The sequence below is a fragment of the Sphaerodactylus townsendi genome, linkage group LG04 (assembly GCF_021028975.2).
Source record: "Sphaerodactylus townsendi isolate TG3544 linkage group LG04, MPM_Stown_v2.3, whole genome shotgun sequence".
NCBI classification, from domain to species: domain Eukaryota; kingdom Metazoa; phylum Chordata; class Lepidosauria; order Squamata; family Sphaerodactylidae; genus Sphaerodactylus; species Sphaerodactylus townsendi.
Window position 1 is genome coordinate 71408094 of NC_059428.1, and position 13777 is coordinate 71421870.

Consider the following 13777-nt stretch of genomic DNA (forward strand, 5'->3'; position numbering starts at 1 on the left):
TATGAAGGACAATTTGAAAGTGGAAGCAGCCATGTGATCTGAGGAGCTCAGCAGTGAGGTGAAGGGCATTTGAAAACAACTATTTGTGTAATGTGAAAAAAAGAACAGCATATATTTGCTATGTTACTTATACCACACAGTTAACAAAACTGAAGAGCAGTAAAGGTGCTTGTATGATGAGCCAAATAGCCTTGCACATATCTGTGCACAGCGATAAAGATGGGATGGATAATTAACAGGATTCCTTTGATAAGAATGATGTACATGGATGGAAAATTTCTTGGAAGTAACCAATCATGTTGATTCTCCAGAAAGGAATTTCATTATGTCAAGTGTGGTTATATTTTTCCTTTTCTCCTGTTTAGCTTTCTGCTGTACCTTATTGCTACTGTCCCACTGTGCCCAGATGTTCACTAGGTCTCACTGGCGTAAAGGTTCATGGGTACTTTTTTTACTCCAGTGACAGCAAGACCAACCATGCACAAAACTGGTTAGATTTACAAAAGAAACTAGCCGATTACTTCCTCACCTATGGGAATTAAGGATGCAAACTGAAGTCAACCAGTCAGGAAAAGAAATAATTTGGTCTCCTCAGGAACAGCAAGGTGGAAGCAGACACCCACAGTCATGCCAAGATTTGCTCCTGATGCTGTTAGAAAGTGTACAATCTGCACATGATCTGACCACAATTGTCAAAAACAGGTTTACTTTTACATATACAAGATATACCAATTCCTCATCATTCCTGCTCCATCTTTTGCATGATGCTTCAAGCAGTGGTTTCTGCTCTAATTCTAACATTGTGTGAGCTATTTCCCAATTTCAGATGTTCACGAGCAAAAGATACGCGTGGACACCTTGGCCAGTCTGACCACATTTTAAAAAATATATCTCTTGCCTTCAGATACTTACCAGAAGGTCTAATAGTAATTAATTCTGACCAAATCAACCACAGCAAATCTTCTCAGCCTGTAGGCCTCCATTGGAAATCTTCCTTTTTCTCAGCTATTTTATGCTTTTTTTTAATACCATGTATTTTGCTTGAAGGGCTTATTACATTTTGCATTACTTAATTCTCTGGTGTTTGTATTATGCTTGATAATCCACTCCCCCAGTTGTCTTTTTAAACAGCATGGGAAAGCACCTTGTATTGATTCCCAAACTCTTGTGAAAGTCCTTGCTCTGGTGAGAATTTAGCCACAATTTTGATTGTCATAGTAAACCTGATGATTATTATGGTTGCTTAGGTAACTAAAAGGTGGCTGGATTCTTATGAGAAGAAGGAATCTCACATGAGCTTGGAAAGGCCTGTAGTGCATGCATACCTGCCATGCTATTTTCAAAGAAACTAAGGAAGGGTTGAAGGAGAATTAGCTGCAAACATATTGAAGATTGAGTGGGTGGTAGTGTATGGACTCAAAGGTTGGATGGAAGATTGCCACATGCAAAACACCACCAGTGCATACTCTCTTAGGTTGCCTAATGATGAAGTTCAAGGGCATCTATAGAAATGATGGGGGTGGTTTGCAAAGTCTATTGTAATTGCAGATCACATGATGATCAGCAAAGTCAGGATCTGAGGGAACAAGTACCCATCCTTGTCTCCTACTAACTCCCATGATAGAACTGGCTTTGCAGAAGGTTGTTAAAATGAAGACTGATTATGGACAAAGTATCTTCTGTGCAAATGAGGGCAAATGTCCATCACAACAAAATTTCTTGTATCGATGTATTTCCTGGAGCTCCGCTTTCACTTACCATTCTTTCTGTGGTAAGCAAGACCACTTCTACTGCAACTTATAATTTGCTTTGCTGCTAGAGCGGGCAGATTTGCCAGTGAGCACAGCTTTGCCCCGGATATCTTCCCTCTGCCCACAGCCAGCCTACCTAGCTTCACCCTTCTGTCCATGCCTTCCCCCTCACCATCACCCCCCTTCCATGTTGCCGGCTCCTTTCTGCTTCTCTATCTGCTCATATCTAGATATCAATATCTCAATATAATAATAACAGAGAAGTTTTTTCCAAAACACAGTACAAGCAACGTCTCTTTTGGCTCCACATCCACTCTACTTCCTTCCTCCCCGATGATTAGGAGGGCTTTTAAAAACGTTATTTCATACAAGCCTTTATTTTAAACCAAGCCTCTCTCTTCTCCTGCAGAAGAGGGCGGGGTAGAAAAGGGAGGGGAGGGCAGGGGGAAAGAACATCTGCTATATTGATATAATTTAAATATAATATAAATATAATATAAAGCAATTTAATGGGCTTTCACAAAGACAGCAATCTTGAGATCTGTGCCTTTAAGGCTAACTTGGTAGGTGGAATTAAGAGAACCAGGGAAAGGAGAGGCCTGGCAGTATGCAGCTGTAGGACAGGCACTGGGCTGTCTCCTTGCCTTTAAACAAAGAAACACAAGGAGACCAAACTACAGCCCCACTGCACAGCTAATAGCCCCAAGGTAAGCATTCAATGTATAATGAGCCAAAGATTTTTTTTTGCTAGCCTTGTAACAGGTAAACTATTTATTTCTCATTCACACTCTGTCACTTAAAAAAAAATACCTGTCAAACCCGCCATGTTCCTTGGGTCGGCTCTATTGTCAGTGTCATTCTTACACATTCCATTTGCTCTCAGTTTGAAGTGTTTTGAAAGAAGGGAACAGAATCAATGACAAACAATCCAGAGGTCTTTTTGAAACATTTTAGAACTGAGCAACAGCAGGAAATTACATCCAAAAAGATAGATGCACTTGTGTTAACAGTATGAATGTAACCATATAGGATGCTACTCAACAATTAAAGGACCTTTTGCTTACATACTGACCTGCTCGCCAGCTTCTTAATCAAAGGTCTCCTTTGTGTGTATCCATCTTTTGAGGGGTGGTAGGTGGTGGTCGCTAGAGATAGGGCCTTCTCAGGGGTAGGGACCTCCTATCTGGAATTGTTTCCTACAGCTCTTCCTCTGGCATCTAGCCTTTCTACTTTGAAGTATTATGTGAAAAACTTCCTTTTTAAAGGGTGTTGATTTTGGTCGATTGAGCCCCCACTCAAGTTTTTGTTTGTTAAGGAGACTGATTTTGTGGTAACTGTATTCTAATATAGTTGCTTTATCTGTATAAACTTCAGAAATTTTTCCTGAAAGATGGTAAGACACACATACAATAAATATATGACATCTTGCTAAGTTTAAAAAAGCCGGTGCTATTTCACTTATTCCATTCCTGCTTTCAAACTGTAAGCAAAAGACACGATAATACAGATTGAAATGTCTCTTAGTTCCCATTTAGTCAGCTTCTTATAGATGTGCTACATGAAGTAGGTAAAATACCCAGCAGACAAATCGAGATATAACAATACACTAGTGATATCTACAGCAGTAGAGCCCTCTGTTGTACGGCATTGACATCTGTGATGGTTTTTCAATCAAAACACCTTTGGTCTCTATCTAACCACTCTTAAGCAAGATTTCAAAGCTTCCTCCAGCCTAAGGAGGTGTCCTCTAATTTAAGAAGCTCTTCTGCCACAGGAAGTATCACTAGAGTGAAAATAGAAAAGCTAAAAACTTTGAGGAATACAGTGGTATGATACAGATCATTATTAATATTATAATTATTTAAGAACCATTTCACACATGCATTCCTGTATCTGCATAGCACAGTGGTTCTCAACCTTCCTAATGCCGCAACCCTTTAATACAGTTCCTCATGTTGTGGTGACCCCCAACCCTAACATTTGTCCATTTTACAGATGGAGAACACTGATGCAGAGAGTCTTAGGCAATACCTATGAAAGGGTTGTTCGACCCCCAAAGGGGCGCGACCCACAGGTTGAGAATCGCTGGAATAGCAGGTAAATTGCTGGCTCAGAGCACATTGGCCTACATCTTGTTTGGTTCCTAGGGTGAAAGTGACAGAAGAACTGCCCACCTTGAATTTGTACCTAATGACTCAGTTATGTCTAAATGCTTCACATGTGTTCTGCAAATATGAAATCCACACCACTAGATGGTCCCTAGTTTTATTATACAACCTAGTTGATTACAAAAAGGACAGTATATTGCTAATTATGCTCCTGTCCCCTTAGCTGCTGCCTGAAGAACAACAGTACTTTTCAAAACAGGGTTTTTAGAAATACTAAATTCTAAAACATAATTAACAATGAATCTGTACAAATACAATTTTACAATGTAGATGTCCTCCACTGATAGAGGAAGTGTAATAATAAACTACTTGTTGGCATAAGAGAGATATGGAGGTGCTTTTTTCTAGTTCTTCCATCTCACTACAGTCTTTGTGACTAGTATCCTTTTTGTCCACGGGAGTTCTACAGCCCATGGCAGAATCTTTTTTTGGGGTGGGGAGGGTTTATATACAATTGCTGTGGGAAAGGGAAAACAGAGAAAGATCTGCTACTGTGGGTGCCTTCTGTTTGTGCAACCATATAATTTAACTCCAAACTTTCAGTGAAGTCTTCAATTCTATAACACTCCTAAGTAAGCAGAACCTTCCGTTTGGACACACAGTGGCAGTATTGCCACTTCTACCTATCAAGGATCAAGTCTCTGCTGAGAGGCACACAAGAAAGTGCAGCTTTTCCCTTATCTAGTTTCTGGTTTTAATGTTAGGCTGCAAAAACTGTATCCAGACATTGAAGGTCATCCACCTAGGCTAAATGTTTCCCACTTATCTTCCAATTATGAGCTCTTTTCTTCATCTCCCTCTTTCCATTTGTTATGTGTCCTTTCATTATCTCTGCCTCATCCTTCTCCTGCACATCAGCCCAAAAGCAACTTTTTCCTCTTCCTTTCCTTGGGCAAGTTCCCATGACTTTACAAGGAGGGTCACACGCAAAAGCAGTATGCAGGACAAAGTAACAAATCTTATTCCAGCACAAACAATTATTTTGGCTACTATGAGAAAATGGTGTGATTTTTGTTCCTGTCCCAGTATTGTTCAGAAACTCACTGTGAAAAGAGGTAATATATTATTCTTGCATATCCAAGCACGGAATTGAAGAAAATTATATTTTAACATGTTCAAGTTGGTACGCATGCATGTCTGTTCACAGTGAGCAACACATATTGCAAGAGTGTTTTATCTGGTGATTTCTGGCTGTGGAGGACACCAGTATCCCCACAAGGGACAAGCTTTATCTTAATGAGAGAATGCAGCTCGGTGCAATTCAGGTTCAATATCCTCTCCATAATCTTTAGAGATTCAGCTTGTTAGCCCTCATTAACTCCATTAGTGACTCCCAGCACCACTTCAGAATATTTGCTCTCCTACATGGATTTGATGAAAAGGAGAAATATAATTGGGTATCAGTGACACCTTGGTCCAAAACACAATAGTTTCATGTAAATATTAAAAAGCATGCAAAATTAGCAAAAAAAAATTTTTTGAGGTACATTCTTCAAGAAATAAACTAAAAGATAGGATCATGGCCATTTGGAGCACTATAGCTCCAGTTCCTTGCAGAACGGCTATTGAAGTTCCAAGAAAGGAAAAAGGACTGTATTCCCCCCTCTATTTCCGACCAACTTCAGGGCAACCAAGCCAGTTTCCATTCCAAAACTAGCCCTAAAAACTGGAAATAAATCTAAATACAGATGTGGCCCAATGATTCACTAAACAGTCAGTAAGAAACATGACTCTTGTTCCTAACTGATCATTTTGAAAGGACAGGATCTTAAGCAGGAACTCCACAGCCGACATAGGTAGACAGGGAAGATTATATGCAATGATGGTCCTCCAGGTGTTAGGTTAATGTAAAATAGAAGAACTTAGCATTTTCTTTACTGGATTGTCAAAACTCTTTTACTTTATAATTTTTGGGATTCTACAGGTAAAAGCTCAGTGTAGGTAATTCAGCAACCATTATCCATGTCTTCGAATTGTGGGTTGGAGCAGTATAAAATGCTTTATCAGAGACACCTCCAGGCCAAACCAGGAAGAATTTTACTTTAAAAATCAAGATCTATGCCAAAATATGCTGGTGCTATCTTCTTATGTCAGTTTGTCTTCTAGGGAAGCAGGGGTTATTATTGGAAACCTGGGTATTTATAAACAAACTACAGTATTCCAAAGTTACAACAGCTACAGCATTTTGCTATAAAGCACAGTGCTGAAAAAGGCAGCAAGACATAACATATTGTGTATGCTCTGGGACTGTCTTTGAGTGTTTGGAAGCTGCAGCTAGACAAACAGTTCTTAGTTCCATAGGACAATCAAACAACATACAGAAACGATTGCTTTTCCCCCTGTGTGGAAATTAGTTAAGAATGCTACTTCTTTTCATACAAGATCATGGGAGGAAACCAGAGTTCATGTAAGCCCTTCTTCCAAAGGAGGCTGGATACTTTTTAAAATTCACCTGTCACTTCAGTGTTTAAAATGTAAATGTTTCAGTACATAAATCTAATTCTATATCCTCTGAGGGAATACAAAATTAACTTATCTATTCCCAACTGGCATATTTTCAACTCTGTTCCTATCGGAATTAATGCTTATTGGTCTCCTCAGAGCCATTTCATTCATGATTTCTTTCTGATATGGAACTATTATTTCTGTAGAAAAAGCATGCATATTATCGTGGCAGAAATACATCATAGGTGCTTTAAAAACTTTGCGTGGGGGGAGGGTGTCCACTTGTACCAGAGTGCCTTTTTCTATACAAAGGATTAAATCCAGTGCAACATTTTCACTTGTTCTAGAGGTCATGTCATGTACAAGAAGAAACACTGCACTCTCAAACTTATTGCATCCCCAGCAGTGGCGTAGTGGCTAAGCAGCAGTGGCGTAGTGGCTAAGAGCAGGTGCACTCTGATCTGGAGGAACCGGGTTTGATTCCCAGCTCTGCCGCTTGAGTTGTGGAGGCTTATCTGGGGAATTCAGATTAGCCTGTACACTCCCACATACGCCAGCTGGGTGACCTTGGGCTAGTCACAGCTTCTCAGAGCTCTCTCAGCCCCACCTACCTCACAGGGTGTTTGTTGTGAGGGGGGAAGGGCAAGGAGATTGTAAGCCCCTTTGAGCCTCCTACAGGAGAGAAAGGGGGGATATAAATCCAAACTCTTCTTCTTCTTCTTATATTTCTGCTTACACAAGATGTGGTGCCACCAGTCCTGGAGTTTCAGCAGTTTCTTCGCTCTCTAAATAGTTTCCCAAGAAACAATATGGGATAGGGAGGAGATAGTTGTATAAGATGTGCACAGAATGGAGCAGTTATAGAGGGGTGTGATGGGGATGATTAGGGCCTGGAAACAGCCCTATGAGGAAAGGCTGGTGGACTTGGGAATGTTCAGTCTGGAGGAGGTGGGGGGGGGGGAATGAATTTGAAGGGCTGTCATTTAAAGAAAGGCATGGGGCTGTTTCTGTTGGCAGCAAAGGATAGGACTAACAACAATGAGTTTGAATTAAAGACAGAAAAGTACTAGTTGGATATTAAGGGGAAAAATTACAGTAAGAGTTGTTCAGCTGTGGAACTGACTGCCTGGAGTGGTGGTTAGCTCCCCCTCACTGGCAGACTTTAAGCAGCTGTTGGATGAACACTTCTAAAAGATGCTTTAATGTGATCTTGTATTGACCAGGGGGTTGGACTTGTTGGAAGAAAGGGACTTTACGCTGTTTCCTGCCTCATCCTACAGAGGGGTTTTTTACTAGCGAGCTAGTGGCTAGATAGGGACTTAGGAATTTGTCACCTTTACTCTATCATGCTATCCCTTTGATGTAGACTGATACTCTTAGGGACTTCCTCCCTTGCTTCCGCCTTCTTCTCGGACACTCTCCATTACTCTTACCTCCACCATGCCTAGGGAGAGGATGTGTCTCCTACGCATCCGCCTCCATCCAGCTAGATTAGACTAGATAGTGAACCTATCTCTACACCTTTCTATCCAGAATGGAGTTCACTAATAAATACTCTTTTTATTAGATAAGAACTACAAATGACTCTGACTTTCTTTTGTGTCTGAAGTTCTCTCTAGCAAGCTCAACCACGTGTTTGTACCCAGGTAAGCTTCCCTGTGTTTTAGCCTCTGTGCCACTCTGCTACTTTTCAAGGGATACACAGCAGCACCAGGTGTGCTTCTCCCCAACATGCCCCTAATGCCATAGCGGCCACCTTCCAGCGGCCATTTCTCCTGGTGAACTGAACTCAGTTACCATCATTCTCTAGCCACCAGCTGAGAGGTGGGCTGTAGCTGCTGCTGCCTATACAGGGACAGAGAATTCTGGCATGAATCGGCTGACACCTAATGAGTCATTGCATGGCTTACTTGGTCCCGCTTGTTTAGGAGTCACCCAAATTACTCCTCAGCTCAAATTCCTTATGGCTTCTGGTAGGAGTGTAGAGGCACAGGTGTCAAACTCACAGCCCTCCAGATGTCATGGACTACATTTCATCATCCCCTGCCAGCATCGTGCTGGCAAGGGATGGGAACTATGATCCATAACATCTGGAGGAGCCGTGGATATTTACCCTAATAACAAAGGCAACAATGCCCCAAGCCTACCCTGCAGAAGGCTACAATTCAGAGCAGCCATTTTGCTTCCTAAAGCTTGTGATTCTGTTTTCTCTGTAGGAAGGAAGCCTGATTGGTTACAGTGCAGGGTTATGTCGGCCACTGACTAGCAACCACCAATAGCAGGGGGGAGGGAAGGGGCAGGGAGAATCAGAAGCAACCAAAGTGGGAGCCACTGTTTTGTGTGGCAGCTCCTACAGCATTCTGCTAAACACTTGCTATGGAAGTAAAGAGCTGGCATGAAGAGCTCTGATTGTTAGTGTTGCCAACTCTGGGTTTAGGAAATTCCTGGAGATTTGGGGGGGGTGGAGCTTGGGAGGTTTGGGAGGGAGAGAGGGGCATCAGCAGGCTGATGCCCTAACAGTCCAGCTCTTCTAGGAAGCCATTTTGAGAACTCAGCAGTCAGTTGTAATTCCAGGAGGTTAGCAGCTCTACCAATTCCCACACTTATTTGGTTACCCAAGCCAACCACATCGGGCTGGAGACCAGGCCTTCTCCAACACTTGTGTGTTCAAGGTGTTTCCTCTGTCTTTGGAGGAGGTTCTGTTATCATGGCAGCATGAGTCATTGTGGAATTTTCCTCCTCCTAGGATCCCACTCTGGCCACTGCTTCATGGGCCAATAAGCGTGGATGGAGGGCAAATAAAACCCATGTTGGGTGGGAACTTTGCAATAGTCCCATACTCTAACATGGGTCTAACCCACCCCTCCACCCACACTAGTGGTGCATGAGGGCAGGTTTTTTTTGAGAATCTTGTTTCAGGGATTCTTTTTATTTTAGCTCACCCTCCACAGTCATGTCGAGTGAACAGCTGAGGCTGTGGGGTGTGTTTGGGGGCCTGCTGATCAAACTAGAGGTACAGCCCCGGCTCCCACCTTTCAAGCCATGCAGGGGAATGGACCATAACCTTGGCCCTGGAGTGGGGACCCAAAGAGCCAACACACGCCTCCAGCCTACAAATGCCTCAGGACCAGGATGGAGTTCATGTAACCTGCCTGTCACCTGGGTTTATTAGCCCGTCTTGGAAAGAGACCTCTAAGAAAAGGTTACAAAGGGGAAGGGCATTTAGAAGCATTAGGGAAGTGGTGGCAGACCTTTGCTCCAGATGTTATGGACTACAATTCCCACATCAGCCCCTGCCAGCATGGCCAATTGGCTGGGGCTGATGGGAATGCTCAGTCCAGCATCTAAGGTCACTGCACTCCAGAACCTTAAGATAGCAAGCAGCTCTTTGGATTGAGCCCAGAAACAGTCAAGGAGCCCGCCCTGTTATTTCTTTGATTCCCAGACTGAGCCCCAGATAATAACTGTACAAACCAACGCCCTGGAACAGAAGGGGCCAGTGAAGAGGCTGGAATTACAGCTTTTGTTCTTACCTAAATGAATCCCCACTGCCAGCTCTACACGGGCTTAGTGGGGTCCATATCCTCTTCCCAATATACGAGCTTTAATGGTAATGAGGTTAACTTTCGATTGGGTGTTAGTTGGCCTGTAAAGCAAACCTCCCCAATGCATTTCATGAAAGAGTGTGTGTGTGTGAGAGAGTGTGTGTGTGTGGGATGCTGCTGATCAATAGAACCCTGCCACAGAATAGAAGGGTGGGACAGAACAGAAATGAGTCAAACAGGAATTTCAGCTGATGAGATCAAAGATAAAAGTTCCCCTTGTCTGTAGGAAACGAGAAAAGCTTTTCATTTGGCTGAGCCTGACGGCTAGCCAACCTGGTTTGCCAGGAACTGTAATTACCCTGGAAGGGACGATGTGGGTTGATCAAGCCCTGAATTATAACTTGACCATCCCAGCCAGGAGATCGTGGGCGATATGGTCAGCTGTGTAGGCATGAGGCGGTTCAGAGCCAAGGGAGATTTTCAGCACGGAAAGCATGAAGAAGGAAGAGGTGACAGCAACTCGGACACAGATCCCCGGTGGAATCGGCTGGCAAGGCTTGACAGAGAACGGAGGCCTCTCTGCACAACAAGGATTCGAGCCTTGCTTGTACAGGATGCAGTGACAGCCACTTAGATGGCTTTGAAAAGGGTTGCCAGCGCCAGGCTGGGAATATATGGAGATCTGGGGGTGGAATACCAAAGGAGGGTGGGGTTTGTGGAGGGAGGGGGCTTCAACAGGGCATAATACCACAAGTCCACCTTCAAAGATGTGCATCAGTAGAGTCACTGCATTGGTAGAGTCCCTTCGGTAAATCATGACCCAAAATCTTGGAAACACCATATCAAAGAGGTTCTCTTGCTCTGTTTTAACCATTGGCACATGCTCATTTGTCACGTGGAAAGAAGGAATAGAGTGAATCAAAAAAGCGAGGGATACTGCCGCGGGGACATGGGGGGGGTGGGATGACCCCTGAGAGACCCAACCATTTTGACATGTGGGGGGGCACCGTCACGCGCCCTTCCTCCTTCCCCCCTCCCCGTCCATACACCCTCCCAACCATCCTCACCTCAAGCCAGGCCACAGAGGGCCCAGAAACAGCCACCCCAGCCCAGCCCTGCCCTCTCCCACCCCCAAGCTCTCCAGGCCACGCCTTTTCCGATGGAGGTGAGGGGGCAGGCCTGCCAGCAGCGGGCACAGCCGCTGATAGAGGTGGGGTGCAGCCAGCACAACGGGCGGGAGCAAGGCCTTGTTTTTGCACCCCACCTCTATAGGAGGCCTAGCCCCTCCCACCCATAAAAAACAGGCCTTGTCCCCAGGTGCCGTTTTATGCCAGTACACCTTTGATCAAAAGCTGCAGTAAACTGTGCATGCAGAATATTATGTGCAAAAGCCTGATTTAAAAAAAAATGGAATGATGGAAGATTCTGCATGTGTAACCCCCATGCTCAGAATGGGTTGACCCAGTAAGGGGTGGAAACTCAAAGCAGCAAGAGGCTGCAGCAGACCTCATGTAGTTGGAGGAGACAAGGCTACCAGACTTGGACCTTGTGGTGCATGAGCCACTTAACTCCTTATTAGGGTTTCTTTTAATGGTTGTAATGGGTGAGAGTTCTCCTGGAAACCTTCATCATGTTGAATCCTGTTCACCAAGCCCTTGGAGTCTTCAGGAGCCAACCCACTTGCAAAGAAGAATTGGACTTGGCAGTATCAGTAGACTGTAAATATAAGGACTTGAAAATGCAACCTGAACAGGACCTTGAAATGTTGATGTTATATGTTAAGAAAGTAAACCATTTTGTTTTTAAAAATTTGTTGTTGCAAACTCATTCCACATTCTGCCCCACAGAACCCACAAGCTGAGGTTACACATGCAGGTGATTTTTCTTCACGCAAGAAATCCAGATAAGGAAAACCATAGTTTTTTGTTCAACCAGAGTTTTATGGTACCAGACCCTCCCTTCAGCAGCAGAGACATTGGCGAATCTTGCAGAGAAATGGTCGGAGAATGTGCTGAAAGTCATGCCAAGGGGCCCTCCACTCCAGAAAGACCGAACCATTTGTCCTAAACGTTCAAAGCGGCAGCCATCATAATTCAGCCCTATCTTCAGTGACTGGCAGTGATTTATCTGAGCAGAACGTTCCTTTGCAGACGGTAAATTTGAGCTGAACGTCCCCACCTCGGTGTGTTTATCCACTCCTAAATGCTCCCGTGTCAAGTTTTATCACTGGGCAATTACTTTGGACAGGATCAGCCAAGAGCCGGAACATCAGAGGTGCTGCTGTCTAGTTCTACCCCTTTGAAGCTGAATAATCCACAGGTAAGAAGATGGAAGGGAATGCAAGGAAGAGAGAGGAGGGTGAGCAGGCAGCACAGGGAGCAGAAAATCAACCGAGTCACAGTTTTGCACAAGAAAACAAAGTCACAAAGAGCAGGCTGACACAATGAGTGAGTGACCTGCCAAACTAAAATAGTTGCTGGTGCTTGGCGTGGGGCCTAGAAGAACACTGCTACATTTGGTTGATTGCATGGTAATATCCTTCAATTAGCCCCCAGAAGGCAGCATCCTTAGCAAACTCACCTGCTGCTTCAACAAGTCAGAAGGAGACTCGGCTAAGATCACAGCACTGGGTACATTCCATCCCTTGGAAATGTTTGAAGAAAAGGGACTTTACGCTGTTTCCTCCTTGCTTCCATAGCCTAGCTTCTCGACCCTCTCCATCTACCTTCCACCATGCCTGGGAGAGGGATGTGTCTCCCCTACTGCATCCCGCCTCTATCCAACTAGATTAAGATTAGTAGTGAACCTATCTCTCCACCTTTCTATCCAGATGGAGTTCATGTAATACTCTTTTCATTAGATTAGAAACTACACATGACTCTGACTTTCTTTTGTGTCTGAAGTTCTCTCTAGCAAGCTCAACCACACGTTTGTGCTCAGGTAAGCTTCCCTGTGTTCAGCCTCTGTGCCGCTCTGCTACTTTTTTTCAAGGGCTTACAGCACCAGGTGTGGATCTCCCAACAGGAAACCTGAAGCTTCTGAATGGATGGAGCCTTCCAGGTGGAGAGCCCACAGACCCCACCACCCCAAATTGTCCACATTGTCCAATTGTTCTCATTGCTGCCAAGTTTCTCATTATGTTAATTGGAAATCGACCCTTCTTCAACTTCTTCTAAGAAGAAAAAGAAGATAAACTTGGATTTATACCTTGCCTTTCCCACCTGTAAGGAGACTCAAGGTGGCTTACAAACTCCTTTCCCTTCCTCTTCCCAAGGCAGACTGCAGCAGGGCGGGTGGAATGAGGAGTTCCTGAGAAAGAACTGTGGAGTAGCCCAAAGTCATTCCAGCAGAATGTAGAGGTGAAACAAATCCAGTTAACCAAATAAGAGTCCACTGCTCATGTGGAAGGTGGGAATCAAAACCAGTTATCCAGTTTAGGAGTCCACCTGCTCTTAACCTAAGGTGACAGATGGTCACCTTTGTGAACTCAGGACGGGTGGGTGGTGACTGCGCTACACATCTTGGCGCTTACACGCTACAGCCACAGGGCCTGCCTCTACAGGGCCTCCGTTTCCTGTGAGCCAGAGGCGGAAATGGAAGCATGAAGCCGTGTGTCCCCTCTTGACCCCAGCAAATCATGAGGAGAACTACCCTTTTTTCTGCTTAGCCACCCCAAGAAGGCAGTCACAGCAGCCTTAAACTTAGGACACTTAGAAAAAAACCAGCGGGGCCTTGAGACAAATTATTTTAAGGTGGGACTGTCCATGTGGCGGGATGTCTGAGTCAGCTAGCCACAACCACGACCACCACACTGGCTCTCTTGACCAAGGAAGGAATACACACACAGCCCCAATGAACCAGCTCACGT